This window comes from Planococcus citri, chromosome 3 (genome assembly GCF_950023065.1).
Source record: "Planococcus citri chromosome 3, ihPlaCitr1.1, whole genome shotgun sequence".
Classification (NCBI taxonomy): domain Eukaryota; kingdom Metazoa; phylum Arthropoda; class Insecta; order Hemiptera; family Pseudococcidae; genus Planococcus; species Planococcus citri.
The window spans coordinates 4,860,052-4,879,306 of NC_088679.1; the positions used below are offsets into that span (position 1 = coordinate 4,860,052).

General features: G+C 34.6%; 1 long non-coding RNA gene across 1 annotated transcript in view; it reads right to left on the bottom strand.

Moving 5' to 3' along the window:
• Positions 1-1,539: 1,539 nt before the first annotated feature.
• Positions 1,540-19,255, bottom strand: part of LOC135840890 (uncharacterized) — a 41,878-nt gene continuing 24,162 nt past the window's right edge. Inside the window, exon 2 of the long non-coding RNA XR_010557796.1 lies at positions 1,540-1,840. This is a non-coding gene — a long non-coding RNA (uncharacterized LOC135840890). The remainder of the gene's footprint in view (positions 1,841-19,255) is intronic.

Below are 19,255 nucleotides of genomic sequence, written 5' to 3' on the forward strand. Positions count from 1 at the left end.
TAACAAATACGTATTTTTCAAGGCACCAACCATTTACTATACTCATTCAGAAAGTGCTGTTTCCACCACGCGGAAATGCAAGTAAGGTAGTTAAATGTCGATATATTTGAACCGAACCTATTTAGCTAATTGAATCCCTGATCGCAGAAGTTGACCTTCAAAGCCTGCAAATGACGTTCATTTTTTATGATGTTCTATTCTTTATTTTCAGTAAATAGTACAATAGGTACCAATTTACTAATTGATATCGATTCGCGAGGCAAACGATGATTATAATTTTAACCAACGTAAGATCGTAAATCAATGCACAAAATTTAATTTTTTTACGAGATAGAATGTCGCAGTCTCGTTACAACTACACTAGGTTAACTATAATAATGCATAGTTTTGGTATCATCTGATTGCGAGAGGGTTTTTGCTGTTTGTCAACTTTTTTTTTCTCGCAAATTTGATTATAGCCAAAAGCAAGAAATTTACAGAGTTTGAGTTGTAACAATTTTCATATTTTTCAAACGGGCAGAGGGAAGAGGGAACCAAAGAATTAACCACCAAAATTATTAACCTATACGCTTTACCCAGTAAGTATATTTTCACGTTTCCGAATCCCAACGTCTTCCAGATGCACAAGAATTCTTTCAAAAGTGTAAATTGTAAGCCACAGCTCCCTCAAAGGAGGAAGGGTGGTCTCAAAAGGGCTCAATTCGATAATCTAGGTACTCCACTACTTTGAATTTAAATCCATAAAAGTTCTCTTAACATATTCTTACTGAACGTGAACTGGTACCAAAATTACTGAAAGGACCAAGCAATATCAAAAGAGCACGAATGAACACATTTCCAGACAAAATTTCAAGAACTTAAATGCATTTATCGAGGTTTGATTAATTTTTGAAAATTAAATTACTCGTAAAAATGGGCCTCAAATTTGAAAAAAAAAATGAAAATTCCACTAAATTGATGACGAAATCTGACATTTTGTATAAATATTCCATTTTTTCCTGCCAAACAGATCGGAAATGGATTCGAGTCGTTTTGAGCATTTTCTGATATTTGTCATTTACTTAAAATGGGGCAATTAGTTCGTTACTAGTAGGTAAAGTATCACACCAACATCACTGGTGAAATTACAAAAGACACAGCGTCTTCAATTCCCTCACTTCTTCGATCTTTGATTGTCGAAAATTCATACGAATGAATTAACACACCTTTAAAAAAAAAACAACTCGAAGAATTAATTTCAAAAAATTCCAAACACATTCAACCACACGTTTTATGGTGGGTAACAAAATATTCGCAACTCGACATGCAATAGGTACTTTAAACTGTCGTATTCCTCGTCAATAGGGTTCGATCTTTGATTGTCGAAAATTCATACAAAGGTTAACACACCTTTAAAAAAAAACAATTCGAAGAATTAATCAAAAAATTTCAAACACATTCAATTTACCACACGTTTTATGATGGGATTGATGGGTAACAAAATATTCGTAACTTGACTTGCAATAGGTATACTTTGAACGATCGTCGACAAAATCAATTTTATACCATTTCGAAGAGCATTGTCTGATCGAGTTTTCAAACGCATGTTGTAACACAGTCTTGAAAAGACATAAGAGAATTCACAATTTTACGAATATGAAATTTTTTTATCACAATGTGCGTAGCTGCGAACAAACTCGCAAAAAAAAAATATAAGCTCAAACATAGAATTAGAATAACGAATTTCTTACCCTGACAGCCTGCAAAATATGGCCTCGAGAAATTCCAGATAACGATCGATGTATGGAAAACGCCACATTTTCTGACCTCTTCTTCGTTCTTCGAATTGAATTCACATTACCTGCATAAAAAAGAATGTTTAAAAAAAAAACGAGAAACAAAAGCGCACAGTTATTCACTCGAATTAATTAGTCGCGAATCAAACGAACGTAAAACTCGAAAAAATGAAACCGATCACTCGAAATTACTCGACTTGCAGGCGAACATCTGCATCGTAACGAAAATCGCAAAACGTAACTTGCTCGTATCACACGTAAAAGTCAACTCGAGACTTGATTTAAACAAAGTGAAGCAAAACTTGAAAAAATCAAACCAACGGCTCGGTTATTTTATCGCTTCGACTAATGTAGGATCAATAGAATCGTCGAACGGTCGGAGAGAACATTTCAAAACTAGAATAATTTGGATAAAAGGTTCAGATAAGACGTGCAGATTATTAAAATAGAAACCTGGCAGGTCTAAATATGAAATGCATTCGTAATCGTACTTGTAGATTCAACCAAACTCATAATCGAGTCACGAAATTTCAGAACAAAATTTCTAAATTTACCTACTCAACCTTTCAACACAAGTACATACGACCATTTATTTTGTAGGAAGATGACGTTTTAATAAAATATTGAATCGAAGGCAACGAGGATGAGAGGGGGATAGTGATACACATCGAATCACTAAAATCGTTCAAAAATAGCCGAAAACATCAACGAAAAAAAATCTTGGAAACGAAACGAGTATCGGGTATTTTCCCCCCTTTTCTATGAACAGAAAGGAGGAAAGGGAGGAAGTTAGTGAACTATAAAAATACTTACAGTGCAATTCGAGACGAAATAATTTCAGGTTAGATGATCAATTTGATGAAATTTTGATTTTTTCTGATTTCAGGACTGAATTTCATAAGTCCCTAAAAATAAAAGGATAAAACTCAAGAGCGAAATTCAACATAAAAGTACTAAAATTTGAGAAAAAACATGTAAAATTTTTTAAAAAACTCATGATAAAATTGCGGAAACACAAAAATTTAGGAACAAGTGAAAACACGAAAATTTGGGGAAAATTGTCGAAAAATTGGGAAATAGAATCTACGAGAATTTAAAAGAGTAAAACATGAAAAAAAATCAAGAAAGCCCCAAAAATATTCAAAATAAAAACATCGAGTCTTAAAATCAAAAAAAAACTCTCAAAAACTCAAAAAAAGGCTGTAAAAAGGACAATTCCACAAAAATTCAAGCAGAAAAATTACTAAAATTTGGCGCTAAAATCAGAAGAATTTCATAAAAATCGCGAAAATTCAAGGAAAAAGATTTCGTCGAAATGAAGAACAAAAATTTAGTCGGAAAAACGAATCGATAAAATGCAAAACAAAATTGTGGAAGGGATGAAAATGGAAAACTCTCGAAATTCAGGACAAAGACTTCGCGAGAATTAAAAGTACGAGTTCAAAAAAAAAATCGACAAAATTTTGAAGAAAAATCATCGACAAATTTCAAGCAAAACTCAAGACGATTCGAGAGAAAAAAATGATATCAACTTGAAAAAAAATTGTTCAAAGAGAGAGGAAATCCCGAAGATCTTCCCCATAACAGGGAGGGAAGGGGAAAGGAGATCAAGACTCAAAAAAAATTCACCTTAAAGGGTGAAAATGAAAAAAACAAACTCATCGAATCTTGAACTTTGAAGCACCCCCCCCCCTCCTTGAAAAAAATTATCAAAATGTAAAAGAAATCGTAACTTTTGGAAGAAGAAAAATCACAATTCCAAAAAAGCGTAACCCATAAAATGACTAGTGTTTTTTTAAAGCACGAGACTCGAAAAAAAACTGTCGAAATTTCAAAAAATTCAGTCAAAATTTCAGGCAAAAAAATTACCAGAATTTAGAGTAAAACTAAAATCGTGAAAATTCAAAGTTGAAAAGTAGGTATATCAAAACTGGAGAAACTTCGCCAAAATTAGAAAAGAAAAAAAAAAGGGAATTCCAGAAAAATCATTGAAAAACTAAAAAAAAAAATCACAAAAAAATCACCAAATCGGGGATTTGAGCAATAAAAACATACAAGCTTAAGGGAAAATTTTAATGAAAAAATCACAAGGAACTCGAGGTGATGAAATTCAGACGAAAAAAAACATAAAAATTCAAAACAAAATTATGGAAAAATTATTTTGGAAAAAAATCACTACAATATTCAAGATGTAAAAATCGATCAAAACAGGAGGAAAAATCCGTTAAAAACTAATAAGACATTCAAAAATAATGAGAACACTTTTTAAAATTAAGAGAAAATGAGAAAAATTTCAATAGAAAAACCACCAAATTTGGAAAAATAAAATTCAAAACGCTGAAAAAGCAATAAGAGCATTTTTTTCTTCAAGGATTTTGGTTAAGAATAAATTTTGGGGAAAAAAAGGAAATTGGTGAAAAAAACAGGAAAAAGTAACTTTTAGTAACAAACATTTTTAAAAAGTAAACAAAAGTTACTAAACTTTGGTAACTTAATACTTAGAAAGTAACCGAGTACAATCCCTGCTCACATCAGAATAATTTTGACATAAAAATGAAGCATTTTTGGGAAAATGATTTTTTCTTCATTTCATCGATTTTTTAACCAGTTAGGGGGGGGGGGAGGTCTCTCGACACCAGTTTCACAAAGTAATAGGAAAATTTTTTAAAAAAATGGGAATTATTGTCTCACAAAATCAGACCACTTCAGGAGAGGTAAGGGCAAAAAAGTAAATTTTCAAAATAAAAATCGCCTCAACAAAGCCCTTACATGTTGAAATCTGATCGTGAAATACTACACACCTTACAACACAAAAACTCACATCGACCAAAATAGGTATATTCCCATTACAGACTAGAATAAGCTACCTAGCTGTTATATCTCCTCATCGAATAACGAAACAAACGCAACCACCTCGCTCGAGAAGAAAAGTCACAGCAAGGCGAAACTGACAGAAAGAGATAGAAAGCCATAAAGCTAAAAGCTCTCATCATGGGAACAGTCGAGAGAGACAGAGACAGAGCAAGATGATTTTCACACAAGAGATGAAGCTCGCGCGACACGAAGGAAGAAGATGAGGCGAAGAGGAACAGTTTGAAATAATATGATTAATGTTCCAAGTACTTGGAGACGAGAGAACACAACAACGAGAGAGATAGATGATGGATACTTTCGGCCGAGCGAGCATCGAGCATAATTTAGAGAAGCAACCGAACTCATTATACGTGTTTTCTAAGACAATGACCTGAAACTCAGCGTTGAACGAGAATGCCCACACTTCGTAGCTGTCGCAGCTGATGCGGATTTCAAACATAAACACACAATTAAAGCAAAGTGAGGCTGGTTTACTCGTACCTATTTCTAAAAATGTAGAAGGCATGGTTCGGTGTTTGACGAATCATCGAATCATGTTCACCCCATGGAATGGTGCAGGAATCATCTCAGAGACTCTAGGAAGTACAAACTTTGTGGGTAAACATTCGAAATAATAAGATTTATTGTCGAGAGCGATGCAGTCCAAACCGGAGATGCTCAAACTGCACACACTTGAGCTGACAATCTTCTTCTATTTTACCGCCAAACGGTACCATGCTTCTCTCCTCTCATTACTTTGTCATCTTATTCGTTTCTAGAAACCTTTAGAAATACTCAAATGAGTAGCAGGTACCCTTTAAAGAAAAAATTGTAAAAAAAATAGAGAGAGAGAGAGCTGGCATTGCACGAAGACAGATATGCAGCTATAGATACGAGTAAGTACATAAGTACATATAACATACCGCCATAAAATAACTAACGTTTTGGCGCGTAAATTTAGATTGCCAGATGCAATTTCCAAAAGAATTTCCATTTAGGAGGTGCAATCACATCGCGTTCGTTTAATTTTAATCAACGTAATGCGTCCGCCGGTGCACGTTACGCTAGCGAGCGACGCCCGTAATCGTACTTTGCAAATATTCCGAATATTTTTTTACAATTACGAAAATTTCATTACGTTTGGAATAATAACGAGAATAAAAAGAGGGAAAAATTGAAAAAATTCAGCGTCGCGGGTAAAGTATGAAAAATGGTCGAATTTGCCTCGATGGTAGATAAACTGGACAGATTGAAATGAGTGTTAATTCGTGGGTCGATGGTCTTAAATACAAAATTCCTGCAACGTAAAACGAAAACAATTTTTTGAATGGTGTTGAATGGAGAGCAGCAGGGAGGGGGCCTGATTTGAAAAATTAATTTGCCCAAAATGCTTCCAAATTAATGTTAAGTTACCTAATTTACTTTTTTGAAACGATCAAGGAAACAATTTTTTTGGTCAGAAGATTTTTTTCATATTGTAAACTTTAAGGAAAGGACTAAAATAAATTCAAAATTTCAGGTCTAAAATTCCTAAAAATTGTAAAAAAAATGTCATGTCGGAATATTTCAAGCAAATTCGGTGGAGAATTGGAGACCTTCATTTCAAGTTGAAATTTTGCTCCGGAAATGCCACAGGAAAGGACATGTATGCCTTCAATGTGAGGTAATTTTCGAAAAAATTGTGGTTTTTTTGCTCTGCCTCCACTCCTCCAGCCTTATAATTATTTTTGATCGTATTAGTGCCAATTTTGGACGATTATTGGCGAGGAAGGGGGTAAGGGAGATTTTTTCACCAAAGTAAGGGTTATTCAGAAGTTTTTTGATCAGAAATGGAAAATTTTCAACGAATTTTTAGGAATTTGAATATTCATTTTTCTCAACTTTGAAAACCTCTGAATTTTTTGGGAAATCGATATAGGAAAATTCTTTTTTGAATCGATTCACACGGCATAAGTCTCATCAAATGTAAAAAAAAACGGTCATAGGGGTCCATAAAATCTTTTCTGGGGTCAAAAAATTTCCCAAAAAAAGGTCGAAAAACTGGACTTGGCAGCTACAACTTTGGGAATCGTGTTTTCAAGTCGAAAGATGAATTCTCTAAAGTTTGGACGCGATTTTGAGACTTCGCACTCGAAATGGTATTTTATAGGTCCAAAATTTTCGAAAAAAATCACCAAAAAGGTCGGAAAATGCGATTAGGCAGCTACAACTTGGCGCCCAAACTTCAAAGAACTCATCTTTTGACCAGAGTAGACGATTCTCAATGATGTGGCTGACTTATTTGTACTTTTCGACCATTTTTGGAAAAAATTATTCGAAAATTTTGGGCCCAAAAAATATGTTTTCAAATGCGCAGACTCGAAATTGCTCCCAAACTTCAGGAAATTCATCTTTTGACTAGAATAGAAGATTCCCAAAGTTTCAGCTACCTAATTGCATTTTTCGACCAATTTTTGAGAAATTTTCCGAAACTTTTGGACGCAAAAAAAAAACTTACTTTTTCGAACACGCCGACTCGAAATCGCACTCAAATCCCCAAGACTCTACTTGTGACTAGAGAAGACGATTCCCAAAGTTGTAGCTTCCCAATTGCATTTATCGACTATTTTTGGGAAATTTTCCAAAAAATTTGGGGCCCAAAAAATACTTTTTCGAACGCGCAGACTCGAAATCGACCCCACACTTCAGGAAATTTATTTTTTGACTAGAATAGATGATTCCCTCAGTTGTAGCTACTAAATTACATTTTTCGACCATTTTTGGAAAAAAAATTTCGAAAATTTTCTGCCCAAAAAATACTTTTTTGAACGAGCAGACTCGAAATCGGGTCCAAACTCCAGGACATCTACTATCTTTTGACTAAAATAGATTTGACTATTTTTTGGCACATTCTTTCATTTTTCTAACGGAATTGTCCAAAAAATCAAAATTTTGAGACGTTAAGACATCCCGTAATTCTGCGATCGATCAGCTAAAATTTTGTGGTAAACCACCCTCGGGGCCCTCTTACTTAGAAAAAATCGAGTCATATCGGTTACTACACGTTTGTGAGGTTCCCTTGTTAGACTAGATAGATAATATTAGTCGGGGGGCCCGCATAAGGATCACTTGCACCCCCTGCCGATCCTCTAGGACAAGTTTTTTCTTAAAGGGGGAGTCCTAAGGAATATTTTTAGCCCTTGTCCTCAAAAAAAAAAGTGGCCCTACTTACAAAATGGCGGCCATTTCGATTGACAGGTCAGTCGAAATCGCAGATCTTGCGTTCCAACATAGGACTAGCATGAAATTTTTTAAACCGTACAAAGGTAGATCGAAAAGAGCACGCAAAAATTCATCATCTGTCAAAATTTCAAGTGCTAAAGTTCTTTTTTCGATTTTCGGTGAATTTTCAAAAATCAAATTTTGGCCAAAATGTGAGAAAAAAAATCAAAATTTTACCAAATTAACCTAGAAAGCTGAAATTTGGGATAAACCCTATTTTCGACCTGCCAAATCGAATGGAAACTGTTTCAAACCGTTTTGAGCAGTTCTGGAGCCTCCAGCAGATTTTCGAAGCCCGAAATTTCCACAAAATTTCATCAAATGGAATTGGGAAGCCGAAATTAATTCTGCAAACTGATTTCAATATGCTGTGAAGTCGACTGAAGGTAAATTTCAAGTCGTTTTGGACCCTCCAGCGATTTTTTGAAAATTACTGGGGCCTCCAGTAGATTTTTGAAATTCGAAATTCCCACAAGATTTCATAAAAATGGAGATGGAAAGCCGAAATTGATTTTGCAAACTAATTTCAAGTAGTTTTGAAGCCTCCAGCGACTTTTTGAAAATTACTGGAGCTTCCAGTAGATTTTTGAAACTTGAAATTTTCCCAAAATATCATCAAATGGGGTGAGCAAGCCTAAATTTACTCTGAAAACTAATTCCAATACAATAATATGAAGTCGATTGCATGGTGGTTTCAAGTGGTTTTGAAGCTTCCAGCTACTTCTTGGAAATTTCTATTCTCCTAAAAACGCCATGAAACCTTTCAAAAACTCACTGGAGGCTCCAAAATTACTTGAACCCACCTGAAGTCGTCTTCAGAGGGTGTTAAAATTGGAGTGTATAGTTCATTTCAGCTTTCCATCTTCATTTTGATGAAATTTTGGGGAAATTTCAAATTTTAAAAATTTACTGGAGGCTTTAGTAATTTTTAAAAAAATTGTTGGAGGCTCTAAAACGACTTGAAATTTACCTACAGCCTATTTCACAGCGTACTGAAATCAGTTTTCAGAATTAATTTCGGCTTTCCAACTCCATTTGATGAAATTTTGTGGAAATTTCGGGTTTCGAAAATCTGCTGGAGGCTCCAGAACTGCTCAAAACGGTTTGAAACGGTTTCCAATCGATTTGGCAGGTCGAAAATAGGGTTTATCCCAAATTTCAGCTTTCTAGGTTAATTTGGTAAAATTTTGATTTTTCCCTCATTTTTGGGCTAAATTTGATTTTCAAAAATTCGTCAAAAATCAAAAAAGGCACTTTAGCACTTGAAATTTTGACAGGTGATGAATTTTTGCCTGCTCTTTCGATCTACTTTTGTACGGTTTAAAAAATTTCATGCTAGTCCTATGTTGGAACGCAAAATCTGCGATTTCGGCTGACCTGTCAATCAAAATGGCCGCCATTTTGTAAGTAGGGGCACTTTTTTTTAGGAAAAGGGCTAGAAATGTTCCTTAAGACCCTCCCTTCAAGAAAAAAGTTGTCCCGGAGGATCTGCAGGGGGATGCAAGTGATCCTTATGCGGGCTCCCTGACTATTTATAGGAAAATTTAAAATTATAAAATTATTCTCTAATAATGTCCAAAAACTTGAGAGGTTGATAAAAAGTGAAACTTCGAACACAGGAAATAGAACTATTCTTGATGGAACTACTCAAAAGTTCCAATAAGTATTTTAAAAACTGTTTTCTCAATTTTTATAAATTAAAGATGTTTTTTTGTTCCTTTGCCAAGTATCTAGGTATGATACCGACAAAGCACATTTGCATGGGAACCATCCTTTGGTAATTTATTATTATCATTACGATACAGTCGAATAACAATGATACAAAGCGTCGCCATCGTGGCATAGCTGTACCTAGTACTAATTTCCCTGATTGCTTTGTCGAATGAATGGTTTTAACATCGAAAAAGAATGCATACGCGATGGCGATGTTTTTCCGCCAGGGATGGTGCGACGAAGCTGACGGGTAATCATAACACGAGTTTGGATTTTGTTGCACGAATTTCCCATTTGAAAAATAATACATATTTCAGCTATTACAGCAAACTTCAACACACAGCTCGAAAGAAAACTTCTCTCCACTCTTCCAGCATTGCACATTCTTCAAGGAAGGGAAGAGTTCAAGTCCCCCAACTTGCTGAAAAATCACACCGTGAAATCTTTTCCCTTCACACCACGATGATAAAACCCAATATAAAAGAAAGCGCACAAATTTCTTATGTACCCACTCGTTTATCTCTCTTTCTGAAAATCTGATTTAGAAAAAAAAGAAACAATCAAACAAAGCGCACACCAAAAAAAAAAAAAAGAGAGCAAATAATACCTCTGGAACAAACCGAGCTCAGGTTTTCGAGGTAAATTTCAATTTTCCAAATTGCGGAGGAAACTACACCGAGACTATTTTCAAAATAGCGATAATTATACGAAAGCGTATAATTAAATGGTTATGTATAAAGGGGCTAAAAGAAACACACAGCGCGATAGACCAGGTAGGGGTACTCGCGAAAATAGCATTTTCCAAATTAAATTACGTTCTCGTATTTTTTTTCTCTCTTTTCTGGTTCTTGTTTCTCTACATATTCGAATTGCAGTAAGTATGGGTACCTTTCCCTGCCGCAAACACACATTTTGTTTGTTAGAGAAACGATATGGTCTACGAGGTTTCGCTTTAAATACCATATAAGCGTTGCAGTTTTTCTCATTTTTAATTCAATCTTCTGTTTTTTTTCTCTTTTTTTCAGGGGTTTCTTTTTTGATGCGATAAAGAAAATTTCAAAGTTTGAATAATTTCGACTCCACCGTCAATCTCTACAATTTTCACCAAAAAATTTGTTGATTTGATAATCATGTCACTCCCACGTCTTGTGCAGAAAGTCATTTTTCATTTTTTTTTTCAAAATTTTGGATTTTGGTTCCAAAAATGTTTGACGTATCAAAATCTGTTCAACGAAGTTATACTCTTTCCCATATTAAGTATAATGAAATTTTTCAATTTTCATCCTTCAGATTCTTCTCCGGTCTCAAAAGGTTGTCACAGTTTTACGAAGGAAAAGCACAACTAAATAAATGCTAAAACACCCGAATTTCCAAAAACATAAAAAACCAATGAAACAAGGAAGAATTTCACTCTCGATGATTTTCACCCCGTTCGTCATCCATGTTAATAGTGTCGAATCAGAAACGGCTAATTATAGGAAAAATTCGTTCATTAATTATCGACACTTAAAGGAGTACCCTGTACAGGGACTGCTGGCGCAGTAGCAGCACACAGAGCTTTATTGACGACCGAACAGGAGAATGAAGGTAAGGAATGGCTGAGAAAAAAAAGGGGTAAAGGCAGGGATCGCTATCATCAATCATTTACGTATTGTTACGGAACAATAGGCCGTGTGTCTTTTTAAAGCAAGTAGAATTGGTTGCTTTTCTTACAGCGTTACGGCGCGCGGCATCGGCACCGAGTATTACCGTAACTTATTGTGTATCTATATGAATTCTCATTTACTTCCGCCTTCACCTCCTCGCCCATTCTTTCGCCATAATTCACACACAAGTGAAATTATTAATGGTCAATCTTGTTAATGAGACACAATGAGTTAGCACTCTTCGAGTCGGTCCAAGTGAAACAATACGATGACAATGCGGCGTCGCATCGTCATGAAGTAGGTACATCTTGAAACTATATAGAATAGGTAGGTATGCGCACAGCTCAAATATGTACCTACCTATATCGAGTTTTTATAGTCTTATTTCACGTCGGAATATGCGGTTTTTTCAGCTCGAGGTAATCGTGAGCTTCTGTAATTTCCATTTTCCAAGAATTTCCACAGTATTAATAAGACGTAGTTGGGTTAATGGTGAGTCTAGTGTAGGGGGATAGTTCCTATGTATCTGTGATTGAAATTGCTTCGAGTTTTACTCGATAAAGAAATAATGTTCTCGACACAGTGTTCTCAACCGTGTGTATCGTATTATGTAATGACGATGAAGACCGAGTCGACGATAATTTTAACGACGCGCGCGCGAACTCCTATACTATGTAGGTATAATCAAATGGCAACCTTCGAACTTGTATTATATCAATGAGTTATAATACACGATGTGACCTTTTGTACATTCAAATTATTATTATAAAGTGTATTATTTTCTTTCAATTTAGCAGCTTATGGTGCATAAATACAAATAGAATTCACTTCATTTTCACTACCTACTTTTTTTCACCACATGCCATCAACCAAATTTTTAGAAATCTTTCCACTCGACCCCCCTCCCCCCAACACACACAAAAAATCAATAAAATCAAAATTTTCATTTTCACAGAAAAATTTTCAAAAAAATTTAAATTGACATAAAATTGTTAGATACCTTGTACATTGAAAAAAATTACGCTTAAGTTGATTTGAATGGTTTTTAGACCACTTTTTAGGAAATATGAAATTTTCAAAATATACCCGAAGGCTCCAGAACAGCCTGAAACCTCCTCCAATCTAATCCGCATATCAAAAATGGGATACTTACTAACAATAAGTAGATTTAATTTCAAGAACTCAATTGGGTAAAGTGTTGTGGAAATTTTCAATTTTCAAAAATACATACCTACTCAAAATGGTCGAAACCGATTTCAATCGATTTGTAGGGTCGAAAACAGGGCACACACCAGATTTCAGCTTATTTGGTCTACTTGGTAAAAATTTTACTTTTTTTCATTTTTGACTCAAATTTGATTTTTTAAAAATTCATCAAAAATCAAAATCGTTTGAGAACTCAAAAAATTGATCTTCTGTTTCCAAATTCGTATTCGGAAAATCAGATCACCTCGATTCAAACCTGATGGACTTTTTTGATTTGCCATTGAAAATAAAAGGTCACATGAGTAGAAGTGACTTACATAACTTTTCTAATACGGATTATAAAATTACTCACTTATTCTCATACACGAGTTTGTATTCTATCATTTTTGGAAGGAAATTTGTACTCACCTGAAACAAAGAAAAATTAAGGATGAAATATTATTTATCAATCAACAATCAACATAAATGATACATAGGTAGACGAAATAATAATGGTCGAGATTCAGAAATGAATATTTACAAATAAAATATCGTAAAAATTATAAAATTTATTGTGAAAATCACCCAGGGGTAACGGCCCAGTTTTTTTTTTACCCTCTTTAGTTTTTTTACCCCCCAAGAATTTTCTGAAAAATAAGCCACCAAAGTCATGAATCAATTCGAAAACCGTATTAACATGTTTTGTGCTTCTTTTGGAACACAGTGCCCTTGAAAAGCTGCATTTTCCATTCAATGTTCATGGTTCAGGAGACTTTGAAAAATGTGATGTGAGTTTTGGTCGATTTTCTCAACAAAATTTTAAGAAAGTGTGTTTTGATTTTAAGGATTGGATGCGGTAATTTCCACCAAAATGAGTTTGTGAGTACATCGCTGAATTCTACACACTCTGGTCTATTAGATGAGCTAGTTATTTTTCATCAAATTTGTTTTCTAAAAATTTTTAGAGGAGGTAAAAGAATAGGGAACGATTCAAGCCCAGTTTTCTATTTTTTTTACCGGGTAAAAAAATAGAAAATCCATATTAATTTTTGTTCTCTAATTTTTTTACCCCCTCAATTTAAATCTTATTCATTTTTAGGGAAGTATTTGAATGTACTGCTCTGAACTTTTGTAAATAATATTGTCCAAAAAACACTTGCTACAGTTGATTACATCAATGTAAACAATCAACCAAAAACATTGAATAAATGAATGATACCCCCCTAATGTAGGTTTTCTATGAAAGCAAACAAAACAAAAATGGGTACCTATCAAATTGAAGACCTTGAGTATAGCATTAACATGAAAACAGAAAATTAGAGCAGGAACTTTCACAGCAATTTTTCACCACCTATATCCGCAAAAAATTCCCAAAAAATAGTTTCTTGTGAAAAACAAGGCGTTCATCTGGTGGTCCAGGAATTTTAAAGCCCAAAAATACGTGTATTGAATTTTTTGTTGAAAATTTGCTCAAATAATCTTTATGAATTCTCAGTTTTATTTTCAATTATGCTTTCAAGCAATGAATACACTGATGATAACGGAAAGGACACTTTTTGCGTGGTTATAATTAGTTAGGAAACGTTGAATTATGTTGTTACAATTGAAAACACAAAAAAAATTGGAGGGTAAAAAAAATAGCAAACTCGTTTTTTTGCAAAAAATACTTTTTTTTTGGCGAACCTAATGAAATTAAACTTTTTGCAAACACTGAATCTTGTCAACGAATGTTCGCTGATTTCAATGCGCTTTTCAGTTTTTCTTTAGCTCCATTAGGTCGAAAGAAATTTCAAGATATGTCCTTAGGGGGGTAAAATTATAGGGCCGTTACCCCTGCTCAAAAATATCAAAAATTGATGGACCATCAGAAAACGACAAAAATTTGAGAAAATGTCTCATTTTGGGTAAAATATTGCACAGACTGTTTACATTACTGAAAAATACCAAGAATTAATCGGAAATTCTCAAAATTGAATGACGATTTGTCAAAACTGCAGACAGTGTCATAAAATTTGCCAAATTGACCCCCCCCCCCCCCGCCCGATAATTGAAAGTTACTAAAAGTTGCAGAATTTTTTCACCACTTTTTTCACTACATTTTCAACCAAATTTTCAGAATACTCTCCACTTGACTCCCCCCCCCCCACACACACAAACACACAGAAAAAAATCCACAAAGTCAATTTCGCAAATTTTCATAAAAACAGAGCTTGAAATCCAAAATTCACTCTACACTCCGATTCCAACACGCTATCCAGCCGACTGCAGCTGGGTTCAAGTCATTTTTGATTTTGGAGCCTCCAGTGACTTTGTGAAAATTCCTAGAGCCTCTGGCAGATTTTTGAAACTTGAAATTTGGATTTTTAACTTCATTTGAAGAAATTTTGTGGAAAGTTCATGTTTCAAAAATCTTCATAGAGTCTCCAGAACTGCTCAAAACGGATTGAAACCATTTTCAATCGATTTGGCGGGTCGAAAATGATGCCACAAAATAAAGCCTTCTAGATCAATTTGGTAAAATTCTGATTTTTTTCTAATAGTCCAAGAGCTATTACTGCCTATTTATAGCATTTTTCGCACTGAATCCAAATATATAGGTCTTCCGACCCATAAGTGCCGCCAAAAGCCTCACCAGACTGGGTCAAAGGGGGAGCAAATTTATCAAATTTCATGTTTTTGGGCTGAATTCTCATAAAAAGTTATAAAATTGGGTTAAAAATTATTTTCAAGCAGTTTAACGAAATGCTCTATGGCTAAGATGATTTCTAGGGGCCGAAATTTTTCAAAATTTTAATGGGGGGGGGGGTTGGAGCGTGAGGGGAGTATTCATAAATTCACCAAATAGGCTTTGTGATACATCAAAAGTTCAAAACATGTTTTTTGTGCCCTAGAATTCAATTATGGTAATATTTTTCACATTGGAGGATAATACGGTCAAGAAAACGTATATTTTGATACGTCACAAGGTCATATTCAGTGATATTTGGTAAAATTATCAATACTCCCCTTATGCCCCACCCCCCAAGAAATGAAAATTTTGAAAAATTTCGGCGCCTAGAAATCATCTTAGCCACAGACAAATCCGTTTAACTATTTGAAAATAATTTTTAATCCGATTTTATAACTTTTTATGAGAATTTAGCCCAAAAACATGAAATCTGCCAAATAGACTATAATTTTTGGTACAAATTTGATTTTCAAAAAAATCACTTTCTTGAAAAAAATAGCCTCTCGTTGAGAAACCATAACCCATAACTCTTCCTCCCCAATTGAATTTTTTTGCATGACTTTCAACTCAAAATTGGTATCTTCACTGAATTTATTCAAAATCCCTGAACTTTTTTTTCGTGATCCACCTTATAAATGAAAACAAAATTCACTTTTTATAGCACGAAACCCAAAAGTTTGGTTTTCGGGGTACATATCGCACCTCGGGAGTATAATAAGGTCACATCTCAAAAAAGTGAAATTTTACAGGAGAGTGATTTTCTTTTTTTTAAAAACTTGATTCATTATTTTTATCAACTTATAATTACTCGTAATTCTGAGGAATGAATAGCACCTCATTTTAAAGATCTGGTATCCTACCTTCATTTAGCATAAGAACACTTTGAAAAATAAAATCTTAAAGAGGAAATATTTCAATGTTTGGAAAACATTTTGAGTTATAACCTTTCATTAAAATTGATGTGGAGGCGAAAGGAAGCGTCCAAAAAAAATTCTATGATAACAAAGTTGTAGAGAATTAAATTTCCAATCGACATAATGTCATTAGTTTTTTTCTAGAGTGCTTAGTTTTTGAGTTTTTCTCAAAAAACTAAAATTTCATGATATGTGCAAATTCATTTTTCTGAAAAGTGATCAATTTAAAAAAAATTTTCCATTTGGTACAAACCAATAAAAAATGCACTCCTTGTGACTATTTCTAACTGACAAACATTCGAAACAATCAAAACTATTTGTTAACACTTTGTATGTACGAAATTTGCTCAAAAAAGGTGGAGTTTTTTGAGATGTACCCTTATAACTCCAAACAACTTGCAATGTTGTTGAGATTTTGAGTTAGGCCATTTGCGTTTTTTACAAGATCTAGATAATGTACCCAACTCAAAGTGTAATTTTTGGTTGAGGGGGGTCATACAAACTCCAAAAATGCAAAAACATCAAAATCAATTTTTTTTAGATGTGACCTTATTACTCCCGAGGTGCGATATATCATTGTTTCTATGGGACTAAAAATGGGCCCATAAATTGGATTTATGGTTAAAATGTGATTCATAAAGGAAAAAAACATTTTTCAAAATATTTCCTACGTTGAATTGAAAAAAAAAACTGCAGCTTTCAAGCTCAAATAGTAGTTGCTGAACTCTGAAATGGGTCCGAAAATTCGATTTTAGGGGTCATTCAAGCCTCACTGAAGTAAGTAGCTACGAACCTCTGTTCATTTGAGGTTCGTCTTCCTCAATCAATAAAATGCTAGGTACCTAAGTAGGTACATAAGTACAATTCACACACACAAAAACTAGAAGCAGCAGCTCTAACGTGATAATGCCGGCTAAAAAGAAACGAATAAAGAGAACGTGTCGTGCTAGATGTAGGCACGACTAGCTGACAATGATATATCATCTTAGCTGACAAGATGCAAGAGTAATACGAGTATACTACCATCAAGTGTATACTGAAATGGAAACACGAAGACAAGTCAAATGTACGAGTAGGTACAGGTATGAAACCGTGTATAGATATCATTAACAAAATAAATTAACTTTAGCCCATGTTTTCTATACTGATACGCAGGATTGTTCTAGTAGCTCGTATTCAGTATCAGTGGCTGAAATGGCGCACGTGAGTTTAGGTGATTCATTTAGCTGAAAGCTATAGCCCTCAAAATCCAAGGTCATTTTAAAAAGGTTCCACTGAGCGGTTGAAAATTCAAAAATTGCTTAGGGTACCTATTTCGGGGGAAATTCGAGTTTTGCAAAAATCTATTTTCTTCTCAAACATTTTACATCAATTAGTCACTACTACCTATGCCAAACTTTTGAACAATATTATTCTTGAAACTGGAAAACTTAGTGTGGCCTTCATTTTCAAAGTTGGTATTTTCCTCCCTCCCAACCCACTACGTGTAGGTGACCTCTAGTGAGAAAATAGTTCCCAATTTTTATTTCTATTTTCGAAACACTCAAGCTGCAATTGGCCTCTCAATTTTCAAAAATTTGAAAAAATACAAATTCACTGTTCAATTTTAAAATTTCAAGTTCTTTTATCTCTGAAAAGTCCCTTTTGAGTAAAACAAACTCTTACCACGATTTTAGCCCCCTCCCTCGAAAACCAAGCTGATCCCCTTAGAACAGCTGAAATTCATCTATTTTATGTGGGAAATCCTAAAATTAGTTATTTTTTTTTAAAAGTTCTCAACTTGATTTTCTTTTTTGGGGGGAGAGGAGGAGGAGGAAGGAATTAAAACAGCTGATATGTTCTTGATCCAGAAATTATGAATTTGACAACTATTCAGACTCGATCAAAGCGAGGGTAAAATATTTCAAAAATACGTACTTAATTCAAGTTCCAAAATAAGTTGCCTCCAGTTATCGTCGTAAAAATATTAAAACATCGTTTATCGAAGAGTGGCGCCACCCCTAACCCCATACCCCTATCTTCACCACTCTTCATCATAATCCACATAATTATATTTTTCTTTGAAGTTGGATTTTCTTCAATCTTGAAAATTGAGAGGCCCACCGCAGCCCAAATTTTTCAAAAATGGAAAAAACGAAAAATAGTGAATTATTTTTCACCAGAGGTCACCACTTTGAGGGTTGGGAGCAGAAGAATTGCAATTTTTTCGGCTATGTATTCAAAGGGACACCTTGAATGTAATAATACCTATCAACTCGTCTCCAAAGACTAATAACCATCGACAATGCGACGACGACAGAATTTGTTGTATGTACGTGTTGCATGCATCGCAGTCAATACTGTTGAAAAAAGGCGTATTTGCCGAAATAAAAGGGCACATACGAAGGGAAAGCACTCGAGGAGGACGGTATGGTGGATTGAAACAAAAGTAAAATTGACGTTCTTAGCTGAGTGATTAGTGTTGCGAGGGTATGGATAAAGAGCGACGCTAAAGGGACTTTTGTTAGCTCATCAAAAACGTGCGACGACTACAGTAGTTACACGATTGAAGCCCGACTCGACGTCGACGCGTCAAAATTTTCGCGCATTGTACCATCACACGAGTTATGTACGTACCTACTAGTATGGTGTATAAAATGAGAGAATTTATTGTATCAGATTGCCGACGTGTTTTGGTTAGCTTATACTATGTAATGACGTATACACATTCGTGTATGTGTGTGGGTAGATAGGTAGGTATATAACATTTCAAAACAAATACTGAAACACCGTGAATAGGGCACGTACCACGATGTATGCTGTGCGAAAAACACGAAGCTTGGAGCTCAGCTCATTGAAACCCACAGAAAGATGGAAATGTTATTTGACGAGGGGGCAGAGACATACATACACAAAAAGAGAGAGAGAAAGAGACACGTAGATATAGGCGCTTTTCGCGCCAACATTTTGTTTATGATTGATTTAGCGGACGAGTATTTTTTCCATTTAGTATACGCACGTGTATGTGTGTGTGTGTGTATAGTCTGGCGTTTTATAACGAGCCAAATTTGGCGACCAGGAGGAAGGGGTCGAATGTCTATATAACTATCAATCATTGTCATAGAAGATCAGCCGAGCAATCATAACATTGTAACATAGGGTTGACTAATCCACATATATATACTGGAATATAATACAAAC